General features: G+C 37.5%; 1 protein-coding gene and 1 non-coding gene across 4 annotated transcripts in view; both read left to right on the forward strand.

The window, feature by feature from the left end:
• Positions 1 to 16,181, forward strand: part of GOLM2 (golgi membrane protein 2) — a 131,895-nt gene that overhangs the window by 102,815 nt on the left and 12,899 nt on the right. The gene's annotated exons all lie outside the window — the stretch shown is intronic.
• LOC111766119 (U2 spliceosomal RNA) lies at positions 11,890 to 12,075 on the forward strand. Its single transcript, XR_002798252.1, has one exon. It is a non-coding gene; the product is annotated as a U2 spliceosomal RNA (small nuclear RNA).

Below are 16,181 nucleotides of genomic sequence, written 5' to 3' on the forward strand. Positions count from 1 at the left end.
GAAAAGGCAGAGAATAAAACTATTGCTGATCACCATCAAAGACTATAACATTTAGCAACCTGCAGACTTAAGGAAGTAGAAACTTACAGTTTCTACTAAACTAAGTACTAAACTAAATTACCATTGGTTCTGTACTGCATCTACTAACCCAATAGCACCATGAAATAGAAGCTTTGAAATGCCATTATAAAATATCATCCTAGACTGGGGAACTGGGTAAAAGCAACTTTAAAGTGACTAGATAATATTGGTGAGCACAGAGAGGGAAAAAGAGAAAAAGCACAAACAACTCAAAACTTTAAAACATGAAAATGTTAAAAAAGCCAACAAATCAACAATTGGAAACCAAATTCATTTTCAGATGAAAATAATTTTATGTTAATCTGCTAAAGACTTTGAAGTATGTTTAAGGGTGTTCTGAAAGATAAGTGAGGGAATAAATTACTTTAAAAAAGAAGAGATTAAGAAACAGGGTGAATGACCTACAGAGGAGTGGGAGAGGGTGTAAACTACAATATAAACTATAATCCATGCTTAGTGGCAATGCTCCAATATGTGTTTATCAATTGCCATGAATGTACCACACTAATGAAATATGTTGCCAATGTGGGAAAACGTGGGAGGTGTGGGGGGTGGGGCATATGGGAATCCCCTATATAGTCTATGTAACATTTATGTAATCTAAGTACCTTTTTAAAAATAAAAAATTATATTAAAAAACAGGTGAAATAAAATCTGATTGGTGTAAAAAAGAACAAATTATACGTTTTTTAAATGAAATATATAATCATTGAAATATTCAATGTATGAGATGGTACACCACAGACATAGTTGAACAAAATAAGTGATTTGGAAGCTTGTACTGAGATATTCACCAAGAATGTGGCACAGGGTGGCAAAGAGATAGATAATATGTCATATATGTATATATATATATGTGAGGGATGTGAAGAGAAAGAAAAGATATATTGAGGGGTTTCCATATAAGTCTAATAGGAGTTTTGAGAAGACGATGGAGGAAATGATAGGGAATCAGCATTTGAAAAGAATTTTGAAGAAATTTGAACAGCTTGGAATTTTCTGCATATGAAGAAAGACTTGAGTTTTCAAATCCATTGTGCCTACTGGGTAACAAATAAGATAAATGAAGATCATCCTTGATTTTAGGCGTGGTAGAAAAGTTTAGAACATCAAAAAATTTAAGAATAAAAATTTAATGATACCAAAAAATATTATTTACAAGGAATGACAGTTCTTTTGACAGCAGACTTTTCATCAGCAAACCAAATGACAAAAAATAGTGGAATAGTATCTTTAGCATGAATAGTGGAAAATAACTGCCAACACAGAATGCTATACTACCTAATAAAGACAAAATGAAGAAATAGTTACACAAAACTACACAGACCCTCAAGAAAAGAATAGTAAAGGGTATTCTTTAGTAAATAGAAGGTGAAGAGGGATAGTAACAGTGACAAAAGAAGATAGGAGCTCAGGTTATTAAAAAACTATTGGCAAAGTTAACTATTGACTTAAAAAGCTACTTTTGTGTTAAAAGAGTAAAAACAACAACAGATAGTGACAAAATAGAAAGGGTGTTCAGTGGGTAAAGTGAGGTGAAGTCCATATCTTGTTAAGAAACCGTATATAAATACTGAATAATTTTACATTGTGTTAGAAAAGTTTATTATAGGATATATGTTTAAAAACTGAGAACAATCACTAAAAGAATAGAAATGCAGTATATAGCTTCCATCCAACAGGATAAAGGAGGTAAAGGAGATAATATTATAAGCAAGGAAAAAGAAAATAAAAAGACAAGAAAGTATAAGCAATAAAAGCAAATAAGTTCAAATACACCAATAATCACAATAAATATAAACAGCTTACCTGTTGAAAGAGAGGTTATCATTATGGATACAGAAAACAAAACCCAACTATATAGAATTTACAACTAAATCTTAAACATATACACACTCAAATGTGAAAATAGAAGGATTAAAAAAGATACTCCCGGTAAAAGTTCATCAAAATCAAGCTACCTGGGACCTTGTTTGTGGGAAGCCAGCACTCAACCCCTGAGCTACACCAGGTCATGAAAACCTTTTTTTTTTTAAAGAAAAGTGTTGTTGTTGTTTTTAAAAAGACTTATTTTTTTATTTCTTTCCCCTTCTCTGTGTCCATTCACTGTGTATCCACTTTGAATTCTGTCAGTGGCACTGGAAATCTGTGTCTCTTTTTGTTGTGTTAGCTTGCCTGCATCAGTTCTCCATATGTGTGGCTCTGCTTTTTTCACATGAGGTGCCTCTCCTTATGGGGCACACTCCTTAACACGTGGGGCTCCCCTACACGGGGGACATCCCTGCATGACAGGGCACTCCTTGCGTCCATCAGCACTGTGTGTGGGCCAGCTCACCACACGGGTCAGGAGGGCCTGGGTTTGAACCCTGGACCTCCCATGTGATAGGTGGACACTCTATCCGTTGAGCCAAATCTGCTTCCCTCATGAAAGCTTTTAGTTAAGTCTTAACCCTTACTGTCCATCAGAGACTATATAGTGGAGAGAAACCTAATAGCCTAGTAAGTATGGAAAAGACTTTAGGTCATATGCATCACTTTACATGTGAGAAATCATACGAGTCAGGAGGCCCTGAATTTGAGCCCTGGACCTCCCATGTGGTAGGCGGACGCTCTATCTGTTGACCCAAATCTGCTTCCCTCACTGTAGTTTTGATCTGCATTTCTCTAATACCTAGTGCTGTTGAGACTTTTTTCATGTGCTTTTTTGGTCATTTGTATTTCCTCTTTGGAGAAATATCTATGCAGGTCTTTTGCCCATTTTGTAATTGGGTTGCTTGTTTTTTATCATTGAGTTTTATGATCTCATTATAGAATATGGATATCAAACCCTTATCAGGTACATGGAACAAAAGTATTTAATTTTGGGGAGTGGATGTAGCTCAAGTGAATGAGCACCTGCTTCCCATATACAAGGTCCCTGTTTTGATCCCTGGTACCTCCTTAAAAAAAGCGTTTAATTTCGAGGAGGTCCCTTATATCTATTTTTTCTTTCCTTGTTAGTGCTTTGGGTATAAGGCTTAAGAAACTACCACCTACCACAAGATCTTAAAGATGTTTTCCTATATTTTCTTCTAGGAGTTTGGTGGTTGTAGCTTTTATATTTAGGTCCTTGATCCATTTTGAGTTAATTTTTGTTTAAGCTGTAAAATAGGGGTCCTCTTTCTTTCTTTCTTTTGCATTTGGATCAATTCTTTGCTCCTAGCACCATTTGTTGAATAGAGTGTTTTAGCCCAGCTGGGTGGACTTGAGAGCCATGGCAAAAATCACTTGATGGTGGATGTGAGGGCTTATTTCTGAGTTCTCGATTTGGTTCCATTGGTCAATCTTTCTTTATGCTTTGAGCATGCTGTTAAATAAAGGTGGATCCCTATGTCATACCGTGTACAAAAATAAACTCAAAATGGATCAAAGACCTAAATATAAGAGCCAGAACTATCAAACTCCTTGAAGAAAAAACATAGGGAAGCATATTTAGGAACTTATGTTAGGCAATGGTGCCTTTGTCTTTATACCCAATGCACAAGTAACAAGTTAAAAATAAACAGAGGTGGTGGACTTGGCCCAGTGGTTAGGGCATCCGTCTACCACATGGGAGGTCCGCGGTTCAAACCCCGGGCCTCCTTGACATGTGTGCGGCTGGCCCATGCACAGTGCTAATGCGCGCAAGGAGTGCCCTGCCACGCAGGGTGTTCCCCACATAGGGGAGCCCCATGCGCAAAGAATGCGTCCCGTAAGGGGAGCCGCCCAGCGCAAAACAAAGTGCAGCCTGCCCAGGAATGGTGCCGCACACACGGAGAGCTGACACGACAAGATGATGCAACAAAAAGAAACACAGATTTCCGTGTTGCTCACAACAACAGAAGTGGACAAAGACGATGCAGCAAAATAGACACAGAGAACAGACAACCAGAGTGGGGGGGCGAGGAAGGGGAGAGAAATAAATAAATAAAATAAAAAATAAATAAGTAGATAAATTTTGAGACCTCGCTATTAAAAACGTTTTAAAGTGCTTCAAAGGTCTTTATCATAAAAGTAAAAAGACACCCTATCCAGTGAATGAAAATATTTGGAAACCACATATTCAATAAGGGTTTAATATCCAGAATATATAATGAACTCCTACAACTGAGCAACAGTGACAAACAACCTTAAAAATGAGCAAAAGGCTTGGCAAGACCATTCTCCAAAGAAGATTTACAAATGACCAAACGACAAGTGAAAAGGTCCTCAACATCATTAGCCATTAAGCAAATGCAAACCAAAACCACAATGAATTACCATTTCATACCCAGTAGAATGGCTTCTGTTTAAAAAACTGGAAAATTATAATGCTGGAGAGGATGTGTAGACATAGTATCACTCATTCATTCCTGGTGGAAATGTAAAATGGTGCAACTGCTGTGGAAGACTGTTCGACAATTTCTGAGAAAAATAAGTATAAAATTACCATATGACTCAGCAATCCCACTTCTAGCTATATACCTCAAAGAATTGAAATCAGGGACTCAAAGAGATATTTTTATATCAGTGTTAATAGTGGAATTATTCACTATTGTCAAAAGATGGAAGCAACCCTTTCGTCCATCATCTGATTAATGGATAAAGAAAATTTGGTGTGTATGTGCAGTGGAATATTATTCAATTGTTAAAAAGAATAGAGTTCTGATATATGTGACAACTGGATGAACTTTGAAGACATCATGTTGAGTAAACTAAGCCAGACACGAAAGGACAAATATTGTGTGTGATCTTACTGATATGAATTAATTAGAATAAGCAAATTCATAAACTGGAATATAGCTTACCAGGGGCCAGAGGTGGGGGTAGGGTATAGGGAGTTAATACTTAAATCGTACACAGTTTTTATATGAGGGTGATGGTAAAGTTTGATAATGGATAGTATTGATAGTAGTAGAACATTGTGTATGCAATTTAAAGGACTGAATTACACAAGTGAATGTGGTTAAAAGGGGACGCTTTAGGTTGTATATCTGTTACTAGATTAAAATTTTTAAAAAAGGACTGTACAACACAGTGAATTCTATTGTAAATAAATGGTGGACTGTAGTTAATAGTACAATTTTTAAAATGTCTTTTCAGGAATTATAACAGATACCACACTAATGCAAGGTGCTAATAATGGAGTGGTATATAGGAACTCTGTCCTTTCTGCATGATTTTTCTGTATATTTGCAACTTCTCTATTTAAAAAAATGAAAAGAAAAAAAAAAACCCAAAAGATGACTTAGGACAGTGAACCCCAATGTAAACCATGGATTATAGTTTATAGTAAAATTTTTAAAAATGTTCTTTCATCATTTGTAACAAACGTACCACTTTAACACAAAGTGTTAATCATAGTGTGGTATATGAGAAAACTGTATTTTATGCACAATTTCCTATAATCCAACAACTTCTATAATAAAAAAAGTAAGTGCGATCGTATTTAGCCAAATTAACCCCTTAAAAATTAAATGAGTTGAGTTCAGCTGAACTAATAGTAATAGTAGTGGTAGTAATAGTACTAGTAATAATGATTATACTAGTAATACTAAGATTGAATGCTTTCTTTGTGTCAGTTGCTATTCTAAAGCATTTTATATGTATAAACACATGATGCTTAGATACTATTATCATCCTTGTTTTATAGACAGAAAACACTCACAAAGAGGTTATATAACATATTTAGGGTTACTTAGCCTATAAACAGCTGTGTCAGCGTTTGAATCCAAGCAGTCTGGCTCCAAAGAAAAAAGGAGAAAAAGAGTAACAGTAAACCTAAATAATGTAGAATGTAGGGGGAACAAAATACAAGAGCCCTTCTAAATGAAAGTCATTTGATTAGACAAAGTTCAAAATAAACTTCTATTAATTTTCATGTTAAAAATGTATATAGTTGGAAGCGGATTTGGTGCAATGGATAGGGCATCCGCCTACCACATAGGAAGTCCAAGGTTCAAACCCCGGGCCTCCTGACCAGTGTGATGAGCTGGCCCACATGCAGCGCTGATGCGCGCAAGGAGTGCCGTGCCACACAGGGGTGTCTGTCACCCATGTAGGGGAGCCCCACACACAAGGAGTGTGCCCCGTAAGGAGAGCCGCCCAGTGCACAAAAGTGCAGCCTGCCCAGGAATGGCGCTGCATACATGGAGAGCTGACACAGCAAGATAACGCAACAAAAAGACACACAGATTCCCGGTGCCGCTGACAGAATAGAAGCGGACACAAAAGAACGCACAGCTAATGGACACAGAGAGCAGACAACTTGGGGGGGGGGATTTAGGAAGGGAGAGAAATAAATAAAAAATCAATCTTTTAAAAAAAGTATATAGTAAAAATAAATACTATTCAGAGCAATAATGATGGTATAGCTACTGATGTAGTAGAGATTTCAAAATCATAAGAAAATATTATGAATGACTTTGACAATAACCGTGAAAACATAGATCAAAGGTGTAATTTTCTTAAAAATTATAAATTACCAATATTACCAAGATGATTTAGAAAACTGGAATAAAGATATAACTTTTAAAGAAGTTGACTAGGTTATCTTACCCCATCCTAAAAGAATGATACATGAAACCTAAAGAATGTAGAAGGGAGGGAAAAAAATAAGTCGCTTCTACAAGTAATAAGAGAGTTTAGCTAGGTTACTAAATTCAGTATCATATAAAATCAGTAATGCAATAAATAAATAAATAGGTCCTGTGAAAAGACTATAAGATTGATAAGACCTCTAGCTCTGATTAAATCAAAAGAACATGGCTCAGGGAAGTGGATTTGGCCCAACAGATAGGGCGTCTGCCTACCACATGGGAGGTTCAAGGTTCAAACACAGGGCCTCCTGACCCATGTAATGAGCTGGCCCACGCGCAGTGCTGATGCGTGCAAGGAGTGCCATACCACACAGTGGTGTCCCCCGCGTAGGGGAGCCCCATGCACAAGGATTGAGCCCCGTAAGGAGAGCCACCCAGCGCAAAGAAAGTGCAGCCCGCCCAGGAGTGGCGCCGCATACACGGAGAGCTGATACAGCAAGATGACCCAACAAAAAAAAGAGACACAGATACCGGGTGCTGCTGACAAGAATACAAGTGGACACAGAAGAACACACAGTGAATGGACACAGAGAGCAGACAACTGGGGAGGGGGAGGGGAGAGAAAGAAAGAGAGAGACTCAAATTACCAATATCAATGTAAAACAGAATGTCAATTTAGTGCTACAAATAAAATGATTAGAGAATATTTACAAGAGTTGTTATGAATTTAATACCAAAACATTTGGTAATTTAGATAAAATGAACTGTGTCCTAGAAAAAACACTTCTATACAAAAGTGAGACAATACTGATGGAAAATATTAATAGTCCCATATCTATTTAAGATATTGAATCTGTAATTAAAGACTTGTCCTTGAAGAAATGTCTGGACCCAAATGGTTCACCAGTAAATTATCCCAAACATTTGAAGAAGAAATATAACCTGTCTTACATGAATTCTTTTGGGTCATTGAAAAAGAAAACGTTTCTAACCAAAGGTCAAGATTAGCTGTATACCAAAACCTGTTAAGTATTTTATGAGGAAGACAAATTATAGAACAGCTTCTTTTATTAATATAGATGCAGAAATCTTAAACAAAATATTAGCAAGTCAAATCCAGAGATATATAAAAATGATATATATTTGGTTTATTCTAAAAATACAAGGTTTCATATTTGGAAAGCAGCCTATGTGATTCACCACAGTAAGATAATGTATGACAAATATAAAGTGGTCATTTCAGTAGGTGCAAAGAAAATATTTGAGGAGATTCAACATCCATTTATGATAATAAACACAAATTCTAAACAAACTAGGATTAGGAAATAACTCCCTTAAATTTCATGAAGCATATCTAGAAAAATCCTTTTGCAAACTCCATTCTTAACGGTGAACTATGAATATGAAATACTTTACCCCTGAGATGCAGAACAAGACTAGGATATCCATTATCACCACTTCTATTCAGCTTTGCAGTGGAGATTTCAGTCAAGAAATAAAGCAAGGAAAGGAAGCAAATGGTATAGCAATTGGAAAGAAATAAAATTGATAAACTGATACTATTTGCAGACAACATATTTCTTGTAGAAAACGCAAAGCATTCTACAAACTATTAATTAAATTTATTAGCAGAGCTTTTGGTACAAGGTTAATATTCAAAACCCAATTGTATTTCTATATGCCAGGAACAAACATAGAAAATGAAATATTTGAAAAGAAACTATTTGTAATAGCATAAAATGACATCAGATATCTTGAAAAACCATCTAATAGATGATACACAAGACCTCTATAAACTACAACATATTGAGAGAAATGAGATAACATATAAATAAAAAAATAGAGGCATCCATGGGAATAGATGGGAAGGCTCAATATTTTAAAGACGTCAGTTCTTCCCAGATTGATCTAGAATATCAGTACACCCCCAAACACCAGCAGGATGTGTATGTGTGTGCGTGCATACGATGTGTGGCAATTGATAAGCTGACTCTAAAATGGAAAGGGCTAAGAATAGCCAAGACAATCTATAAAAAAGCAGGGCATAAAGTTTTCTATTATCAGATATCAAGACTTATAGGCGGCAGATTTGGCCCAGTGGTTAGGGCATCCGTCTACCACACGGGAGGTCCGTGGTTAAAACTCTGGGCCTCCTTGACCCATGTGGAGCTGGCCCATGCGCAGTGCTGATGCGCGCAAGGAGTGCCCTGCCATGTAGGGGTGTCTCACGCTCAAGGAGCGCGCCCCGTAAGGAGAACTGCCCAGCGCGAAAGAAAGTGCAGCCTGCCCAGGAATGGTTCCGCACACATGGAGAACTGACACAACAAAATGACGCAACAAAAAGAAACAGGTTCCCGTGCCGCTGACAACAACAGAAGTGGACAAAGAAACAAGAATCAGCAAATAGACACAGAGAACAGACAACCGGAGCGGGGTGGGGGTGGGGGATAAATAAATAAATAAATAAATAAATATATTTTAAAAAGATTTATAAAGCTATTAGTGTAGTTAAGACAGTGTGGTATTGGCACAAGAATATATAAATCGAACAGTGGGACAGAATAAAGCATCCAGAAACTTCATCACACGTATGTAGTCACTTGATGTATGACAAAGTTGATACCACTTACAAATGGAGGAAAGGCTAGTCTTTTCAATAAATAGTTTCAGGTCAATTGGTTAGTCAATTGGAAAAATACTAATCTTGACCCTTTACCCCATACAATACACAATGAAATTCAAGATGGATTGCAGATAAGTTGAACAATAAAACTTCTGTAAGAAAACATATAGGAGAATATCTTCATAACTTGAGGCAGGCATAGATTTCTTAAACCAGACACTAAAAACAAACAAAAACCCTCACAGCATAACCTTCAGGGGAAAATATGATAAATTGGACTTTGATAAAATTAAGAACCTCTTCATCAAAAGACCAAATAAGAGTGAAAAGTTAGTCGCCATGTTATATGTATCTTCAAACAATCTCGTATGTGCAAAGAGCATGTACAGTTATGTTCACTCTTCGTTACATCAATAAATTAGAAGCAACTAAAGTGTTCGCCAACATGAAAATGGATAAATTACCATTCATACAGTGGAATAGTACATAGGGCTGAAGTGAATGAATAAAGTCACATGTATCAACCTGGATAATTCAAAAACATAATGTAGAAGAAATAAAGTTGCAGAATAAACATGGTGTGATCCAATATTGGGTTCCCCAAAAGCACCCTCTGGCTCAACAATTTAACAATTCAGTAGCAGGAATCACAGGGCTCAAAGAGCTGTTATACACATGGTTTATTATAATGAAAGGAAACAGGTTAAAATCAGCAAAGGGAAAAGGCACATGGGACAAAGTCCATGAGAAACCAGCTGCAAACTTGCAAGTGTGCACAGTGGCATTGCATGGAGACATGCTTAATTCCCCCTGTAGCTGTGTATGACATGTGGAAAGTGTTGCCAACTAGGAAAGTTCACTAAGCCTTAGTGGTCAGGATTTTTATTGAGGGTCAGTTATATAGGTGTGCAGTGTCCACATGACTGAGCTCAGCTCCTCCATTTCAGTCCTTCCTCACTTAAGGGCAAAAACAGGCATGCACCATAAATTCCTTTTTTAGGATAAACGTAACTGATCAAACTGACATAGCATAGCCCAATACTTCAGGCAAACATAAATACTCAAGAGGCAGACTATTCCACAGACCAGCCAAAGGCCAATCTTGAAGACAAGCCTTTCTTTGGTGGGTTCAGTGTTACAACAGTCCAGGCCTACTGAGTTAACCCTTTCCTATCCATATAAAGGCCTGTGAATCAATACTCCTTATTTATGGATACAAAAACTTTCATGAGGAAGTTTGGCATACAAAATTTTAATCTTTTTTAAAATTTTGGTAACTTGTAAAACAAAATTTGCCATTTAACTGTTTTTAAGTACAATTCTATGGCATTAATTAGATATACAATGTTGTGCTACCATCACTACTGTTCATTACCAAAACCTTTTCATTGCCTAGAACAAAATGCTATACTCGAAACAATAATTCCCCATTCCCCTCATCTCAGCCCCTGGTAACCACTAATCTTTTTGTCTCTATGAATTTCTTTTTGTATATCTTTAATATAAGTGGAAACATACAATATTTTACTTTTAGTGTCTGGCATACAAAATTTTGTTCATTAGTTATATTAAAGCCTTTTATTCTGAATGTTAAAAAATATTCGAATATTGAAGTTGAAGTGCAGTATATAAATATTTAATATACATATGATAAAATTACACACTTTTGTATGCTTTTGTATGAGTGTATCTTCCCAGTGTTGTAGTTGCCATACATATTTGATGTATGTCTATCACCTTTTCAAAAATTAGCAAATTATCTCCTACCTAATGCCCCTTCATCCTGTGCTGGTGCTACAGGCTGGCCAAGTAGGGTTGGTGGAGGGTAAAATAAAATGGAGAACATTATTTGACCTTGAAAGCAAAGCAAATTTTGTGCTTCCCTTACCTTTTCTCACTTTACCCATAACAGGCAGTGTTAAGGAAAGAAATAACAAGGGGCTAGTCTGCAGATTATATAAAGGAGGAGAAGAAGGAGTTGAATATCTTTGCTTTGGCTATGGGGAGATATGGTAAGGTTTCTAGCCATAAATTACAGCTATCATGTTACTTTAATTTACTCAATTTCTTTTATTTCTCTCCCCTACTCCCCCCCCCCCCCCATTGTCTGCTCTCTGTGTCCATGCGCTGTGTGTTCTTCTGTGACTGTTTCTATCCTTATCAGCGGCACCGGGAATCTGTGTTGCTCTTTGTTGTGTCAGCTCTCTGCTTGTGCTGCGCCATTCTTGGGCAGGCTGCACTTTTCGTGCTCGGTGGCTCTCCTTATGGGGCACACTCCTTGCACATGGGGCTCCCCTACACAGGGGACACCCCTGCAAGGCACGGCACTCCTTGCGTGAATCAGCACTGCTCATGGGTCAGCTCCACACGGGTCAAGGAGGCCCAGGGTTTGAACCATGGACCTCCCATGTGGTAGGCGGATGCCCTATCCATTGGGCCAAGTCTGCTTCCCTGCTCAATTTCTTTATGCCTTCTGTAAGTCTAGTAAATGAACAGCTTCCTTCCTGTACCTCTTCCTGTAGGTCCTATACCATTAGAAACCAAATAAATCATTTTTGTGTGGGGTTTTGTGTGTATGTGTGTGTGTGTTTTTTGCTCCCAGATGTTCCTGAAATGAAATCAAAGCAAACAATGCAAAATCCAGCAGCAATCGCTTCTCAGCCTTTTGGCTAAGATCAAGTGTAGTAACTGTTCTTATCAGTTTAATATCTGATATGTCCTCTGAGGACAATATATTAAATGGATTTTTGGAGCAGGGAGCTGGAATAGGAACTTGCTCTGTCTACTCCATGCATTGAAATTTTGGAATCCAAACTAAATATAATTGCAGTACTTCCAGGAATGATGTTCAAAAATAAAAATAAAATAAAAGCCAGTTAACAGTTCCCTATACATTGTTTTGGAAAGCCTGCAGTTAAATTTTTGTCGTAATTTGCACACCCCACCCACCCAGCACTCGAAATTCTAACTAATGTCTCAACATGTTACAAATCATCACATATCATGGACCCTTAGGATACATGAAATAGTCAAAGCTGGAGGTGCTAAATTGAGTAAACCAAGAGTCAGGTGAATGTGTTAATTGCCAAATGAATGTTACAAAAGGATATTACCAGCGGATGAAGGCTAGAAAAAGGGGTTAACTCTTTTAGAGTAAAATTTCCTTTTCTTTCTCCCTAAAAGTAACTGTAATCAATTTCAATTGATTGATTTTATTTATTCAAAGATTTGAAAAATGTTTGTTTTTAATAGAATAGTTGAAAACTTGAGACTCAAATGAACTTTGAGCTAATGAAGAAAAAAAGTGATTTATCTTGGTGTTTTTCATTTGCTTTATATTACAGAACTAAAATCTATTGTCTAGTTTCTCTTTTCTGATTGAGAAATATTATGGTTATTGGTCATTATCCTTTCATATTCTACTGGTTTTTAAAGTCTGTAGTCTGATGCTTGAGATGCTTTACAGAATGTCTAGCATTCGATATGAATTCTATTGTATTGTCTAAAGTGATTTGAAAAGTATATCAAAACTTAATTCTTTAGGTATATGGAATATTTGAACTTAGTCCACATGGTGTGAATTAAAGGAAGAAAAATGTGTGAAAAATTACTTCATACATGCAATACATGCTGATTATGTATTTAGTGGACTTCACTGGCTAGTTTGACTTAGGATAATCACTTATGATTTAGTTTTCAAACTTGATACTACCCAAAGACTTTAAATAGGCAGTGTGTGTTGTTTTTTGTTTTGGTATTCCCATGTCTAAATTGTTGGGATGAAGCCATCTTTTTGCTGAAAAGTTAATATTTTCAGCCAGCTATCAAGGGTGACGATACTATCCAAGTGCACAACTGAATTTTCTACAATTATTAGGAAATTTTGGAATCTAAACTAAATATAAAACTAAATGCATGACTCCAGTAGGTGGGCACAGCTTTAACGTTTTGATTACTGAAGGACAAGACAGAATTAACGATATTAAAATAGGTGAAATGCTTCGGAGATGATGACTAGTATGTAATTCCTATTGAAACACATTACAGATTGAATACCATCATGTCATTAATTTGCACTTATTACTTCCTCATTTCTCTTCCTAAATATAATCATTCCCCAAGATTATTCCTTTGACTTATAACTCTTTTCTATAAATATTTACTTCCTAAAATTGTCTGCTCATAGTTTAATCTGTCATCTTTAAATTTATGAGTCTCAAATATACATGGCTAGCCCTCACTTTGTACCTAGAGTCTAGTCCCATATGTCCATGTATCTATAAAACATTTTCATTGTATTTTTACTGTAATCCCAAGCTCAGTGTATCTAAGACAATATTTGCTTTCTTTTATCTTCTCCATTGTTCCGTTTTGGGCCTGGGCAAGGTTGGGGATTCAATCATGTACTCCTTCCTGTGAGTTTGGACCCATTTGTAAATAAGACTTTTAAAGGTGTTATTAGTTAAGGTGTGGACCCATTTGTTTTGTTTTGTTTTTAAAAGATTTATTTATTTATTTCTCCCCCGCTCCCCCTCCCCGGTTGTCTGTTCTCTGTGTCTGTTTGCTGCGTCGTCGTCTTTGTCCGCGTCTGCTGTCAGCGGCACCCGGAATCTCTGTTTCTTTTTGTTGCGTCATCTTGTTGTGTCAGCTCTCCGTGTAGACGGTGTCATTCTTAGGCAGGCCGCACTTTCTTTCGCGCTGGGCAGCTCTCCTTATGGGACACACTCCTTGCGCGTGGGGCTCCCCTACGCAGGGGACACCCCTGCGTGGCATGGCATTCCTTGCGCGCATCAGCACTGCACATGGGCCAGCTCCACATGGGTCAAGAGGCCCGGGGTTTGAACCGCAGACCTCCCATGTGGTAGACGGACGCCCTAACCACAGGGCCAAGTCTGCTTCCCAAGTGTGGGCCCATTTGTGAATAGGCTCTTTGAAGATCCTATTTAGAGGCAATCAAAATGAATCAGGGTGGGCGTTAATCCATATGACTGGAGTCCGGCTAAGCAAAGGAAATTCAGATGTAGTCTGTCAGCAGAAGCTACAAACCAGAAGTCAGTGGAAATCAGAGGAGCAGACTCAAGGAAGGAGAGATTGCCATGTGCAGACTAAGGATTGCTATAATGATAAATACTCTGGAAGAAAGCAAGCTCTTCTAATACCTTGATGTTAGGTTTCTAGCCTCCAAAGTTGTGAGACAATAACTTTCTGTTAAGTCAACCAGTGTGTGATATTTGCCATAGCAGCCCTGGCAAATAAGACAGGCACCATTATTTCCTGGATTGGATTATGGAATCATTCTTAGACTCCACTTAATTTTCCCATGTATTTAATTTGTCATTTTCAAATGTATTTGATTCACCCCTTCCTTACATATCCTCTGATATTGGTCTTCTTGGCTTCTTACCTAAATTGCCTGAACATAGAAGGGTTTCCTAAAGATGTGTCTATCTGGCAACCCATTCTGCTAAGTATTGCTTTCACTGGTGACATTGTATCTTTTAGTTGCCTATTACACAGTTATTTACTGAGCCATTATTTATGGGCCTGGTATATTCCAGGTACCAGAGATGCTAGGTGCGTAAGGCATACTTTACCCCTGTCTACAGTTAGCTTAAAAGAAATCATGAACAATTACCTATTACCTGCTACATAAAGTTTTAAAAAAAGCTAAAAACTCACCCCACAAATAGAAATCAACTATAGCAACTGTCTCCATATTCAGATGTTACTCTCTTGTGTTATAGCACATATAACATCACTTTCTTATTTGTTTATATGTCTATCTCTCTTTCTACACTGAGTTACAGGAGATGGAAATGATGCCTAGCACAATACCTGTCACATATATCATTGTATATAGATACATTCATATACTTTGTCATTTGATTCTAACAGTGACCTTATGAAGTGGATATAGGAAGCCATTTAAAATCTTTAATTTTAAAGGTCTTCCATAATTATCCCCAGTTTGGCTGTCTAAACTTCCTTTTTCTACTTTCTAATATAAATCCAGGCAAATTAATCCCTTTACTGTCTCCTGAACATGGCATTCTCATTCTTCCCTATTCTTCGAAAGCTTCTTTCCTTTCCTCTGTCATGGTCCAGTATATTTGCTTCCTTGAAACCTTACCTTTTAACTCTAACCCACACTTGCCCCATTGTATAACTCTTTTTGCAATATGTTGCCTGACAACAGTATAATTGAACATCCTATTTTATTGATCAGCATTATGCATTTTTATATGTAATCATGTTGTCAAGTTGTCTGTTCTCCCTAACCTGACTGGTGACTTTGTGTGGTTGACTCTGTTACTGCATTATTTCTCACTCAGGTTCTATCATGTGGTTGGAAATACAGTAAATATATTTCTAATAAATATGTTTATCTTTAGGAAATATAATCCGTTTATATTTAAATCCTCTCTAGTTCAGAATATGTATGTTCCATGTAAATAAATAATATTTTAAGAACTCCCAAGGAAAGCAAAGCAATTCATACATGAATATATACTTTAAGGCATAAAAGTATTCTAGTGATTTTTTTTAAAGATTTATTTTTTATTTCTCTCCCCTTCCCCTTCCCTGCCCCTCTGCCGCCCGCCCCCCCCCCCTCCGCCAAGTTGTCTGCGCTCTGTGTCCATTCACTGTGTGTTCTTCTTGTGTCTGCTTGTATTCTTTTCAGCGGCACCCGGAATCTGTGTCTCATTTTGTTGTCTCATCTTGCTGCATCAGCTCTCCATGTATGCGGCGCCATTCCTGGGCAGGCTGCACTTTTTTCGCGCTGGGTGGCTCTCCTTATGGGGAGGACTCCTTGCACGTGGGGCTCCCCTATGCGGAGGACACCCCTGCATGGCACGGCACTCCTTGCGTGCATCAGCACTGCACATGGGCCAGCTCATCACACGGGTCAGCTGGCCCTGGATTTGAACCTTGGACCTTCC

The sequence above is a fragment of the Dasypus novemcinctus genome, chromosome 3 (assembly GCF_030445035.2).
Source record: "Dasypus novemcinctus isolate mDasNov1 chromosome 3, mDasNov1.1.hap2, whole genome shotgun sequence".
Classification (NCBI taxonomy): domain Eukaryota; kingdom Metazoa; phylum Chordata; class Mammalia; order Cingulata; family Dasypodidae; genus Dasypus; species Dasypus novemcinctus.